Source organism: Pinus tabuliformis, chromosome 8 (genome assembly GCF_031772625.1).
Source record: "Pinus tabuliformis cultivar Carrire ecotype Pingquan chromosome 8, CPIR1, whole genome shotgun sequence".
Taxonomy (NCBI): domain Eukaryota; kingdom Viridiplantae; phylum Streptophyta; class Pinopsida; order Pinales; family Pinaceae; genus Pinus; species Pinus tabuliformis.
The window spans coordinates 563,475,016-563,489,870 of record NC_142294.1 but is presented as its reverse complement, the minus strand read 5'-3'; positions in this window follow the sequence as shown (position 1 = coordinate 563,489,870).

Below are 14,855 nucleotides of genomic sequence, written 5' to 3'. Positions count from 1 at the left end.
CATCCTCCTTTTCCAGTTATGATGTGGGTGCCTCCTTACGATGATGTCGAAGTTGGTAAATATGAAAATCAACTGGTTGATCCATCTCTTCAACCTTATCCATTTCTCATGATCTAGATTTGATGGAGGAAAACTTGGAATGGTTCATGGAGCCTAGGTTGAAGGTTAATCCTCCCATTCCTCAAGATGATATGAGCATTCATAACCTCAATCCTGAATCTGGTTCCACTAAAATTATTACTTCTTCAAAGGACATATTTCATCCTCTATCATCTACATTCCATGACTCTTTGTACCATGATCCACTTGATCAATCTTCTCCACCAACTAGTTCTTTACATTCTCTTTATTTTCAAGTTGTTGGTTCAAATTGAGACCAGGTACAGGGAAGTCACTTTATGCAAGTAGAGGAGTAGGAAAGTGAAGAGAATTTTGATTTCTCTTCTTGCTTTCAAAATTCTCTATGCCAAGATGTTACTCTTCCATTCTTGACTGATTTTGAACCTACCAATCTCGGTAGTCAATCAAATGAAGTTGATTTGATTAATCAATCTATAGTCTTGGGAAACCATCATTCTAATATTCATGAATTCATTGATGTATGCAATGATGAATGCCCAAGTGCATCAGTTTATCTTTCGGTTTCTCGAGAAGATTTTGATTCGAAAAAATTAGATCTGGAATCTGACACAGCAAAAGAAGAGGTCCTTATTGAAATTTCCTCTTCATCTCACTATCATTTGTGCTCTATTGTTTTCAATGCATCTGCTTGCGATGAAGATAATCCATGCTCTTCAATTTGTTCATATGATTAGATAACTTCTCAATTGACACAAGGTAGTGAGCTTAGCCACGATGGAAAAGGAAACAATCAAATCATTGAGTATCCATTTTACTTCTTGTCATTTTCAGTTTTTCATGAAGGAAAATCTTCAAATCAGCGTACTCATGAAATTTCCCTGATTCATACATTTCTATATTTGTGATAAAAATAATCTTTCGAATTGAGTAATCTAGTTGTTGAATTTGTAAAATTTGATCAAATCAGTGATAGAGAATGTTTCCATCTGGTTAGTAGTGGTCATATCAAAATTACCAGTAGCAATTATCCACACACCCTGCATGACCTAATTCAATCTTCAAAATGTGATTATACAATCCTTGAAATCTCTAGGACTTATCAAGAAGTTAAGGCACTTCAACTTCTGTTGATAGTTATTTCATGATCTGGTGACTCTGGTAAGATCCCCCAACTAAGTCAGATTTATTTTTTCTCGCAAAAGTTTTTTATTTGCATGCTTTCACTCGATGTAAATTTCTTATTGAAAGATGTTTGGTATTTTGGATATAGTCTTTCGAACTTTCAAGAGTCAATTTCTAATTGGATTCAAGATTATATTTTAGTTTATTCATCTCCATGCAAGGCTCTTGTAATTAACTCGTGTGTGGATTTTTTATCTCTCATAGAAGAAAAGAACTACGAAGTTGATCATTTAAAAGGTTGTCTTTGGCCAAAGGAATCATATTTATCAGAATATTAGCTCTTGGTTTTTCTTGTGAATTTTATACAGCTAATATTTTTCTTCATCGCACCTTAGTATCTTTAGCTGAAGGAATCATGTTTATCAGAATAGTCAGCCCTTGGTTTTTCTTGTGAATGTTATACAGATAATATTTTTCTTCATCACACCTTAAATCCTCTTGAGTACTAGTGAATGCATGAGTTATTTGGCGAATCAAATTCTTCTTCACTCAATGTATCCTCGTTGGTTTCATGTTTTTTCTATACTGTCATTGCTTTTCACTTCCTTCAACAATTATGATGCTAGTGTAGTTTTTGACCAGTTACAAGGAAATGGTTTATTATATTTATCATGTGAGGAAGATGATTATTTTGTTCAAGGAATTTGTAAAGCTATTCAAACTGATCTATCTTTGTTACCTTTTAATCGAGAATCTCATGCCACAAACAGTCCATCTGATCATAATATTAACTATCATTTGTTTTATCATTTTCCCACTAGTATATATGATGAAAATTGTTTCACATTAATTATTATTTATGGCTTATATCATGTTGGCATAAGGGGCTCAAACCTAGGTTTGGAGTTAAATGTGCTAACCAACAAAACCCTATACAACTGGCCCTTTCGACAACGACCTTCTCGCACATACTACAGTCTCACCCGAGGTGATATTGGGGGATGCTAGAACCAGGTTTCTCCATCTAGAGGGATTATTTAGTGTGGTTGTGAGGTTTATTCAATATAGGTCTTAATCAGACCTTCACGAACCATCAATATTATTGTTACAATCGTAGAGCATTTTCCTACTTAACAGACTTGTGAGTTGCGTGTAACTAGTCTAACAGGTATTATTCATCATATAAAATAGTATTTGAACCTTCGTGATGCACTCGTAGAAGAAATGTGCAAAAACGAACCATAAACAGGCTAAAACATAGAAACTATGCGAACATAAGAAAATACATAGATTTGTCTCAAATTATTCTTTATCAGTTCAAGTCTTCACAGATCCAATCTTTCTGACCTTGTGCACGTAGCTGCAAGGGCCTACACACACAGTTGTAAACTCACCAAGGTCTCTATGCACACAACTACAGGAGCCTTCCCCTTTTCCCGAATACAGAAAGATAAAACAAATTCAGCACACTACATTCAACTTAGCTGACTGCCTTAGACTTGCTAAGACATCCCTTTATATATTATTTTACCCTTACAATACCATGCTCCGCAAACCATGGGTTGAGATCAAAATACTCTAGATAATCCCATCCCTTTACAAAGGAAGGGGCTTTGACCCGCCCTAAATCCCCTTTGACTCTTACAAGCCTGCGCTAATCATGCTCTTCTCCTCAAAATGTGGAGACTTTACATGACGCGGACAAAAACTTAGACCTAGGGGGACCCCTACCCAACATCTCACTATTTGGATACTTATCAAGTAGTTGAGGCACTTTAGCCTTCGTTGATGGTTATGTCAGGCCCTCAGTGTCTTGATAAGCCTTCTGAATATGATCAGATTCATTTTCCCTTACAAGATTCTCATTCTGATCTTGTGTTTTTAATTGAAAATCCCAAAAGAATTGTTTTGAATTTCATGATCTAATCACTAAATGGTTGGATCAATCTTATCTGGAAAGCTCTATCACAAATAAGAAGTTTCAATATTTTCTCATGCTTGCTAAGGTGGGCGGTACAGATGAAGATGCATTCACAATAAGTTTCTAATATTTGTTTGATTATGGTTTTCATCGAAAAGGTAAGAATGTGAGTTGGTTAGAAGTAGTGACTATGACATATCTTTTTGCTAACATGCAAGACCTTCCATTTGTTTTGCAAGTTATTCAAGCTATTATCTTTCATGTCGCACATTTTTATATATGTTTTAATCGCTTCTATCTTTGTGTATGCAGGTCGGGAGCAATTATGGTGGCTACATTGGAAATTTTATTACACTTGACCTTGAACTATTGGTTGGTTAGGCTACGAGTAGGTCTAGTTGCATACTAGGATCCCCTCACGTACTCATCCTACACTTTCTTTCTATACTCTTTCTTCTGTTTTCTTGCTTTTGTCTTGCATCTTGTTTTTGTTTTATCCTTCATTTTGTTTGTCTCTTTGATTTTGTTTCATTTTTATTTTATGTTTTTTTTATTAATATTTTGCATGAAGGATGTTCCCTTCGTCTCCAAAGACAATGTGGAAAAATAGAAAAGGGCTTTGTGACAATGTAACATTTGACTAACCTTCAATTCTTCTTCTTCGTCTTTGTTACACCTTTTGGTCAATGATGTTCTAATGGAAAATATGATCCTTGCGTAAGGAAAGCTTTGTGTCGAACCACGATATCCATGTTTATTCAGGAAACCTAATGCCTACACTCGATCCTTTATGTTTCATTGTTTCCATGTTGATCTGAACAAGTAGAGAAGGACGAGGGGGAATTCTAAACAATATAACCAATATTAGAGTTTTTATATATGCTTCTTTGAATGAAAAACCTCTTATGCTCTCACTAAGTTTGGATTCCTCTTTCACCCCATAAAATGAGTAAGTGTCAATGCATATTTCTATATACAATAAGTAAATAAAGGGTGAAAGAAGAGAAAGGCTTCCTATGTAGGGAGGTGAAGCAAGCAACTCCATCAATGTATTTTTTAGGTTCATTAGCAGTGGAGCAATGTTTGTGTTCCTGAAGTGACTCTGCAAGGGTACTTTCTAAGCATGCTGGCAGCGGAGCAACACTAAAGATGAAAAACTATACTCTAAAAATCTACAACTCGTGAATAACATTACCCTTCTCCTAATATAAAACAATGTGATATGGTTGGTTTTATGATTGTGTTCAACTGAGAAAAGATGAAGAGTATTATTTTTATACATGGGGTAAGTGGGGAAACCAGAGTAATCTGAACAATGAATTAATGCTCCTTAAGGAACTAGACCTTGGACAAAAGATTTGACCAAGTAAGAGAAGCTAGAGTTCTACCAGTGTGTCACCAAGTGTTGTCATTGCGATAAATACCCTTCAAAATTTGGTCTATACATGAATTTTGGAGCCTATTTTGGATCTTGCGATCATTCATTCCATCTTCACTTTATGGTCAGTCGATGCTTTCTTAAGTATTATAGTCTTTTCCTCAATTTGTACGTGTCAAAGTCAACTGCTCACGCATGCTTATTCTGTAATAAGTTCATGGGCACATTCTTTTATGAAAGCTTGAACATGCATAGAACAAGTTCATCAAGATAGTTCATGTGCCATGTTCAACCTATGTCGAAATTTAGAGCGCACTTTCGTCGATGGTCTCTCACTTTTGGTTTCAATTATTCTTTTATTTCGGTGAGTTTTTCAAATTGTCACTTTTGCACACCTTTGCTCTCGCAAGTGTTGCTTTCATGTTTATGGTTGTCCATTTTGCTTAGTTTCACTTAAATAAGTGTCTATTTAATGATATCTTCATTCTGGCATGTGCCTCTTTCAATGTTGTTTGTGTTTTGTAAGTGTAGTTTGCATTATTCCTCTAGTTGTCGCAACTATCATCTTTTAGCATGGAAAGCATCGTGCATCACACAAATGTAGTTTTGGTTTGCTTCAAGGGGAAATCTTGGTGCTAATGATTCATGCTTATCATCTAGACATATATCACACCCATTCCCAAATTTTATAGCACTGTCACACAAGTGTCGTCATTGCCGTTGCAAAGTGTACCTTTAGTGTCGCACTTAGGTAAGCCATCACAATGTTGTCGCATTGAGGGAAGCATGTTGTTCATGTGCTCAAAGTGATCAATGTTGTGTCATCAATTGTTCTGAGTGTGTGATCATGCTTAATTTTTATCATTATTCAATGTGGTCTCGTTGATCCCACACTTATCCAAATCTAGAAAAGTTCTTATTCGAGAAACTTGGTCTCACTCAGCCTTCCTTAACTGCGCACTACACAATCTCAGTCTTCAAGCTTCAACCTTTCCTCTTGGCACTTTGCAATGCACAATATTTGTCTTTTAGAACTACAAACTATGTAGTATTAGTGCTCAATCCCAACCCTTGAACTCCAGAACTTCGCAGTATCTACCTACAGTCAGCCTCCTCTGTGCATTGTGTAGTCTCAAGCATCAAGCCTACGTCTTGAGCTCTTGAACTACATAACTACACAAGCCCAAGCCTTTGTCCTTCTAGAAATTCTTAGTGGGAAACCTCAAGGCTCAAGCCTTAAGCCTACCACCTTGAGTCCCTCAATTGTGTAGTTTCCTTGCCCTAGCCTGTATGACCTACACATTGCACAGTCTCAAGGCTCAAGCCTCAGCCTTGACATCTTGAACTGCGCAACTTCTCAATCCCTTGGCATTTTTCCTTCCAGAACTGCACACTGGGAAACCTCAAGCATCAAGCCTTCATCTTGACTCCTTGATCCCCTCAACTACGCAGTTGTCTAGGCCTGGAATGCCTGAACTGCACACTGCGAAGTCTCAAAGGCTTAGTCCTAGCCCCTAGCCTCTTGAGTTGTGCAACTGTGAAATTCCTAAACCTATGTCCCAACCTATCAACCAGTTCCATCTCATTCAATGGTTGTCATGAAGCATATTATAATATGGGTTTATTAGACTGATGTCATCTTTTCATGAGCGGATTCTAGTTGTAAGTATTCTATCATGTTATGGTAGGATGTGTTAGCTACCTATACCAATAGGTTTCATATTTCATGATTGGCAAAGAAAGTTCCAAATATGCTCTGCTTTGGTGATGCAAAGATCCCATATTTTCAAGGAAAGGCAACATGTGTATATAGCTTGATGTTGTCTCAATTTTGATGGATGGTCCAACAGCCTAATCTGGATCATGCCATGTTTCAATTTTTTGTTGTAGAATAGAGAAAGAAGTCTGTCCAAACTGTTTAATCTTGGCAGACCAGTAGCTAGGTAGAGAAGTAAGGTTCCCAACTGCTTAATCTGGGACCTTGGAAGCAATAAGGGTAGCCTTAGATAGAAAGTCAAAAGAAAAAGCCAAAAGAAAAGAAAAGGCACATAAGGGTCTGCAAGTCTAAGTGCACCCTCCATGAAGAAACAAAAAATGCTAGACAAGTAGATGGGTAGGTAGATGGGGTTGCAGAAATGTCATTTATTTCAACTGAATCCTGCTGGTCTAGCATAAAGGAAATCAGTGGGTAGAGAAGCTCCTCTTCTCCATCATGTTGCAGCAAAGCAAAGGAGAATGACTAACTCCCTTTTCTCCCCTTTCACATTCATTACTAACATCCCTTCATCAGTTGTGTTCATGAAAGAATTTAAGGTTTTATGTTGGTTCTTATTCCTTTAAAAGCCACATTTCTTGTCTAAAATTCTTTTCATTTTGATCTACTCCCTAAGCTAAGTTGTTTTTATATAAACTTAGTGATATCACTCCTCATTCACCTCTTCCATTCATATTAACCCCTAACTTCTTATTATCTAAATCCCCTATGTTACCCTTTCCCTATTATTATAAACACTATGGTGTATAAACCCCAAGCATTCTATAAATATCCCTTCCCCCTTGGCATTATAGCCATATGTTTACAGTCAGGGATTAAATTGACATCTGGTCAGTTTAAGAACCCAAACCCTACCCCTCTTCCCCCTTCAGAAGTTATCTAAACCATTAACCCCTTCATTTGCTAAAGAACCTTGTAAAAAACCCCATTTTCACCCCTAACCTGCTTCATTTGCAAAATATACATAAAAACCCACTTTTCCCATTTTATCCAAAGTATTGGCGCAATGCGCGTTTTGATAAAATACATTCAAAAGTCATACAAATTCGCCAAATTCCACAATCCCGCTGGGCGCGCTTTTCAAACAAATATATTATTTTAATCCCCGCCCACGTCCGTATCAACCTGGCACCTTAACGATCCGTCGACCGTTGGATCTGGCCCTTTTCATCCGACGGCTCTCGAGCATTTCAGACCGGGCCCGACGTCCGTAAGTTACCTTCCGAAATTTCTCAGAGGGTGACATCAGGCCTCTGCCACGCGTCACCCCCAAATCGTATCGGAGCGCCCTCTGACAATTCCGCTTCCGTATAGAGAGCGGTGCGATATTATACCGCTTACCGTTTCCGGTTTCTGTGAACCCGCCTTGCCAACGTCACTACCACGTCATTACCGCGTCACTGCTACATCACCGCCGTGTCAGCGCCCCCGTCCGCCACTACTCTGACCTGCCCGCCACCTCACCATCCCCGTGGACCACTCCCAAGCCGCCACGTCACTCGATGACATCATGCTGACGTCATCTGACCTTGACCCCACCTGATGACGTCATGCTGATGTCATCCAAAAAAAGCGCCAAATAACCCAAAAATCCATATTTTGGCCAAAAAGTCGTGTTTTTCATTACTTTTGCAAAAACGACTGTTGCACCTCTGCATGTATTTTACGACCAAACAAGCGTCAACCTGCTAAATTCGACCCAAGGACCGTTGGTGCGCCAATTCCACCTGCATTTGTGACTATTGCCGACAATTTACCAGGTATTTATCCCAGTCATTCCCTCTGCGCCTGGTTTTATCCTGCATTCTCCAACAATAGATTAAAGAGTAAGAAAACATTGTGTTTACCGCTAAATCCCCTGTGGCTAGCCTCCATTTTAAGTTGTAAAGTCGAAATTCGCCTGCAGAGCCTTGTTTACCCGAGTTTTCACAAAACATACAGTTAGTTCGCGCACTCGTGAACTGAGAACCCAAGCTGCACCAATTCACCGTAAAGAGTGTTTTTAAGGCCAAGCATTTGCCCTATCAGTGCTTTGTGCAGTGTTTCAATTGCTGCCATTTCCATTTTATCCTCTGTTCCTCAGTAAATCACCTCTCTTTCCAAGAAATACTCCTTTGTGTTGCTCTGCACAGTAACACCAGTTCATACCAACATTATCCTAAAGCAACCATGGATGCACCAGTAGCTCCTCTAGCCTTGAATAGTGCTCCATTAAATGCCCCTCAGAGAGAATTGGAATGGCAACCATTAGCAGACCTGGATTATCAAATATCAGAAGAAATGCTAATGCACAGCAAGTACCACATCCACTTGTTAAACGAATTGAAGATTAAACATGAGACTGGAACAGATGTATTGGGCATTTGGGATTCTTTCCTCCCTATCTTCAAGCTCCCTCAGGTCAACCAGTTCCCTGACCTAATCCACCTATGCGCTGACTGCTACGACGCCACTCAGAGGGCTGTGATTGACCCTTTAGGCTCAGTTGTTTTCTATGTCACCCCTGAAGCCATCAGAGAGATGTTGCACTTCAAAACTGAGAAGAAATTAGTTCCTTTATCACTGACTGATCTGATAAAGCAAGGAGCTAAATTGACAGATGCTCAGGTCACCAAACTAAATCAATTGTACATTGACTCTGACACTGTGAAGTACCCTCCCATTTCTCATGTTTACCTCAACCAATTGGGCAGGGACCTTGTAGACATGATCAGTCCCATTCTGGGCTATAATTCAATTGAGTTTGTTGATGAAACTATGCTGGTGATGATGCTCATGTTTTCCCCTGGCAAGTCTCCAATCTGCTATGACTATGCCACCTACATATCTGACAAAATACATGAGCAATTGATGAACTTGGCAAGAGAAAGGGTGTTCAGATACACCTCCTACATCTACCACTTAATTTTGTATTATCAACATGAGAAATTTCATTTTGCTGTGAAGAGAGTGGATGCAAGGTCAGTAGTCTATTGGTCCTCTGCTATCCACTGCAGATCTTGTTCTCCATACACTTATTGTGAGTTTATAGACCTTTTCATCCACCCAGCCATGTCTCTGCTTCTGAGCTCACCTCCTCCTAGACTAACTGATGAGATGCAGAGGATTCTTCAGCTGTCCAAGGTATACAGCATTGGGGATTGGTACTATTACCAAAACCACACAGTCATCAGAATATATGGGTGTGAGTTGCCCCCATACAGATTGCCTAAATATGTGCCCATGAGATTGTTTGCCCTTGAATACTTCAGGCAGTTTGGGAATGCTGATGTGCTACATTTTTCAGGCAAAGGCAAGAAAGCACAGCTCAAAGTAAGAAACCAATTAGGCCACTTCATTTACAACAAAAGGGAGGAAGGTTGGCAAGAAGCAGACAGAATGCTAGAATCCCTTGGCCTACAGACCAGTTTCCTTTGGAAACCTTATGACCCCAATCACTTCATAACTTTAAGAAGGGTCAAGTATAGGCTGGCCAGTTATGACCACGTAAGGTTGCCTCACATAGAAAAATATGCAAATCAAATAAAGTGGAGGAGAGGCACCTTAGAGGAAGCTGTCACACAAGAAGAATTAAATCAAAGAGCAGTTAAAAATCTCCAAAATATGGCTGACTTAGAGCTTTGTGCACAGGTATTTGCTCTTCCAGGCACTCAAGTGGGAGCAGCTGCCTCATCCTCCACAGCACATCAGCAAGCAGCCAAAGCTACTGATCAAACCTCTAGCAAAGGCAAAGAGAAAAAGATGGAGCCAGAGAAGCCACCTCATGAACAGGTACAGCAGCAGGAAGTGCAGCAACATCCACAGGTACAACAGCAACAAGGGGGGCAGAAAGAAAAGGAACAGCCAGTGCAACAAGAGCAAATATCACAGGCCCCAAAATCGACCGGGCAGCAAGCTCAGGACACTCTACCTCCTAGGAAGGAGACAACAGTGGAGGCCTCAGTCCTCCAAACCCCACAAAAAGAAGACATAAGTAGAAAGAGGGACAGAGAGACTCCCCTCACAACATCAACAACTCCAGGGGAGAAAAGACACAGAATGAATCCCCTCTCAGAGGAAGAAATGCCTATAGGGCAATCTTTGGGCATGGGCCCACCTAGCATGGAGGCATCTGCAAGTTCCTTCCAGCAGGAACAAGAGAGGACAGTAGAAGGAGAAGTCAGCTCCTCAAGCCAGCAAAGAGGAGGTGAACTGGGCATCAAGAAGCAGTTCATTGATATAAAGAAGAGGAATGAGCCCATAAGGATACACCTATACAATCATTTGTTAAAAATGGCTCCCACCAACCAGCAGAGACTAATTTCTGCATATGATGTCCAGGAGGGAAAGATGATCATGAGCCACTTTATGCCAGCTGTGTTGCAGCCGCAGTCAGCTGCAGATTACATAAGGACCAACCTTGAGGTCCTTGCCAAGGACATCCACCCAATGGATCAAATCGAATTACATAAGCAAACGGGTGAGATGGTGTATGCTTCCTTGGCAGATAAGACATTGGAGAACTACAGGCTAGAAAATAGCCTAAATAATACAGCTGCCCAACTTGAGTTGGAGAGAGCATCCTCTTAAGCAAAGGACAACAGAATCAAAGCCTTAGAGGAGATAATCATAGAACTTGGGCATGATCCCAAGGACATCAAGGTTGTACAAGAATTATTGAAGTTAAGAGATGCAGATATGGCAGCACTAAGGAAAATGGTAAAAGTCCCAGCAACCATTCACCCACAAACTGGAGAAGTTGCCCAGCTGAGACATGACCAAGATGTAGCAGCTATGCTGGTGTCATTATACAAACAGCTGATCCAGACACAAGAGAAATTGGGAGAATCAGAAGCTGCACAGGCTGCACTACAGGTAGCATTACAACAAAAAGAAGGAGGACAAACATCTCAGCCTCCTCCAGAGATAACAAACCTTGAGGAACCTCCTCAAACTACTGCTCCTCCCCCTGAAAAGACAGAACAAACAGCACCATCTACATCAGCACCAGCGCCAACAACAGAGCAGGCTCCAAGCCTGGACATGCAGAAACTGAGAAATGAAATCCAAGCCCTGGAAGCCCAAATCGCAGAATTAAATGAGGCTAGGGAAAATTTGGTCAAGTTGAATGAAAGATATGATAAATCAAAACAAAGTGTTGCTGAGAAGGGAAGATAGATAAAGGCTCTCAAAGAAAAGATAAAGGAGCTGGAGAAGGAGCTCACACTTGATAAAGTAGTGGCTGAACTCAAGACAGTCCTATGGGCCAACATTGGCCAATCCATAACTGATCAATGGCAATACATTGAGACCATTCATGAGCAAATAGAGCTCATAGGGAAAGCACATAGAGAAATCCAAAGAGCAAGGGCATCTCTAGGCAATATGCCTGAGGTTGCCAACATAATGATTAATGTGCTTAATAACAGAACAAGTGCTCAGCTGGCAACAATGGGAATTTCCAACAGGACTGAGACCATTTTGCTAATAAAAAGAGTCCTAACACTAAGAAGCCTGGTGCAAACACTAGAAAGAAGAAGCCAGGATATGCAAACAGAGGTTAATAAGTTCATGGACAAATTTGTGGCATTGCAGAACAGAGGTCTTCCTAACTTACTGAACAGCGCAGGAAGACTACTTTCCCATGAAAATTATGCCAAAAGGGTCAACACATTTGCTACAAATCAGATTACAGAAAGGCCCAGTACTTCAGAAGAATCAGGGCCAGCATCAGGGCAGAGTCTCTACAACAGGGTTGAGAACCTATTTTTCATCATGGATGAGATCAAACATTTGTTTGAAGTGCCTCCAAATTTCTATAAATACACAGAGGCAGATGAGACTCTAGAGGCAATCCTAAGACATCAATTTCCCACACAGGAGGTCTAGACCAAAATGATACAGTTAATACTGTAAACCAGAGCCTGTATTCAAGTTTTTTCATTTAAATATATAAGTTATCATGCACAGGAAAATTTTGATAAAATCAGCATGCATGGAGAAGAATGGGCTGAGCCAACTCAGCAAAACTATTCGGCCACTAAAGCAGCACTGACAGTCACAGGCGACAGGGCCGAGAAGATACAGGAGGACAGAGCCACAAAGACACGTTATCCAGCATTTATAACAGAACATTCAACCAACTCAGTGGCCTCCAAAGGTCAAAAAGTCTTCTAACAGAATTGAAGAGCATTTATTTTGTATTCAAAGCTGTAATAACTTCTTATCTGCTGTTCTGTACAAGTTGGTGAACATATTTATTTCTCAGATGACTCAACGCTTCAGATATTTTTGTATCACCGTTTGTATATATTCCCCCCTCGCATAAGCTTGTAGGGGTTGTTGTTGATTTCTCTTCTAGGGTTTCTTATGCTGTAAATTTTCAGAGTATTAATACAAAGGCTGATGGAATTTCCAAAGCTCTACGTTATCTGAGTCATTATGGTGTTTTACTGAATGTTACAGGATTCCTACGTACTTCATGGCACAATAAGTTCTCCTTAAAAACTCTTCGTTATGTGTTTTGTTATCTTTGCATAGCTCATTCATGTTTCTATGTTTCATAGTTAATGGCAAAGAAAAAGAATAGTCCCAGGATTTATTCACCGAATACCCTGAACTCAATCTATGCTGTTATAAATGTTTTTCTTCAGTTATAGTCATAAGGTGTAATTCTTAACTGTTGCACCTCCAAACTATATCTTTCACAGTGATTGTTGCTTCAGGAATTCAAGTTTGCTCCTGTGTAACATACCCCTTTCTTACACCCCAGCTTAGTGGAAAATTCTTAATTGCTTTTCACTAGTTAATCACAGTTCATAATCACAATTTAAATTTTTTTTCATGATGTATTTGAATGGCCCTGCAGTTTAAGCAACTCAACTCAATCCCTCAGACAACCTGTAGACACAGACTCCATTGCCCAATGGACTAGAATTATCTGAAGATTTCCACCTTAGGTACAGAAGACATCCCTCAACCAAAACACAAAACCAAACCCTGAATTCATAACTAGCCTAAAATCTTCACAAAACAGAGACAAACCTTTAAAGAGAGAGCCCTCTCTGATGACAGTTTGGCTAGAAGCTGTAATCCAAAGATTGGTTAGTGGTTACCCCGGTCGTATTCCCTTGGGAGTCAAAGGGAACAACCTGGGTGTTAACAGGATGATGATGAAGGATATGGAGAAGGAGACCCTACTAGAAGACACATTTGTAGTTGTAAGCACAATTTGATCAACCAAGAAAGACAAAGGGACACCATATTGAGATAGTAGTTGGAGATCAAAGATCACATGTAAGACTCCCTATAGTCAAGCCATATGGAGGAGGAAGAAGAACATGTTCTCTCTTTGAAGAATACACAAAGAAAGCAGCAACAAAGAGTGGCTTAACATTTCCATGTCATCATGTAGTCCATGTCACCATTGTCATTTCATGTCATGTAATGAGTCATCATTTTCCACATCATTTGTGGATTATGTAAATTAAATATTAGAGAAATGTAATGTAAAGTGGAAGTCCAAGAGTCATCCATGGAATGTGAAAATTCGTGAAGGAGTCAAAGAGTCATATAGAAGTCAAATAGTTGTGAGGGTAGTCCAAGAGTCACAAGGGAAGTGAATGGTCACCCCATTTTTTATATATACACCCTCATATCTTATGCAAAGTTCTTTTCACCTTTGGTCCTCCTACCAGGCATAAGAGAGAGATAGTCCTTTTGGAGGAGCAAGTGGTTTCTCGAATGCTCCACTATTGGAACTAATGGTGTTCTCTGTATTGATGTATCTTGGAACTTTTTCTTAATTACGAAGCTTGTTGAGCCAACACACTTTCATGCATATGTCATAAATATTGTAAGACTATTCTTTGAATTTTGTGATGTATGGTGTTTTCATCTATACTAAGGAAATTGAACTATTTCAATGGCTTTGGTACTCATATTTTTGAAGGTGTGTTGTATGTATTTTAACAATAATTGCTTCAGTGTGAACTATTTCATTGGTTGATCAACGATACATTCATATGTATATGTTCATGTGTATTACTATATTATTTCTATTACTCTTCTTTTAAATGCTCACTTTTCTCTCCCTTTCGATAAAAGAACCTTGATACATTCTGCAGCTGAACATTCCACAAGGAATTCCCACTTGTTCACCTAAAATCACATGTGCATCGCTCTCTTGTGCTGACAACTGGAGCCAAGGAAAATATTTGAGAACATATGGAAGTGGGGCCTTATTTACAATAGGGCTCCCACACCAAATGATGCAAAGTTTGATTGGGAGTTTTCATTTTGGAGACCCTCTTGGTTGACGTATTTCCAGCACCGTCAACAAGTTACATGAAAAAATACATGATGGAATGGAAAAATTTGAGACAAGGTAACGGTCAAGATGTTCAAATTTTTACAAAAAAAATTAGGAAGAAAGTATTGGCATTGAATATCCCTTTAGACTCACTAGAAACTTTGATGAAATACATCTATGCTTTACACAATTATCTTCATCATTCATTGTTATTGTTTGATCCCACTAATATAGATGAAGAAAGTGTGAAATCAATTCATCTTGAAAACATGGGAAATCATGAACAATA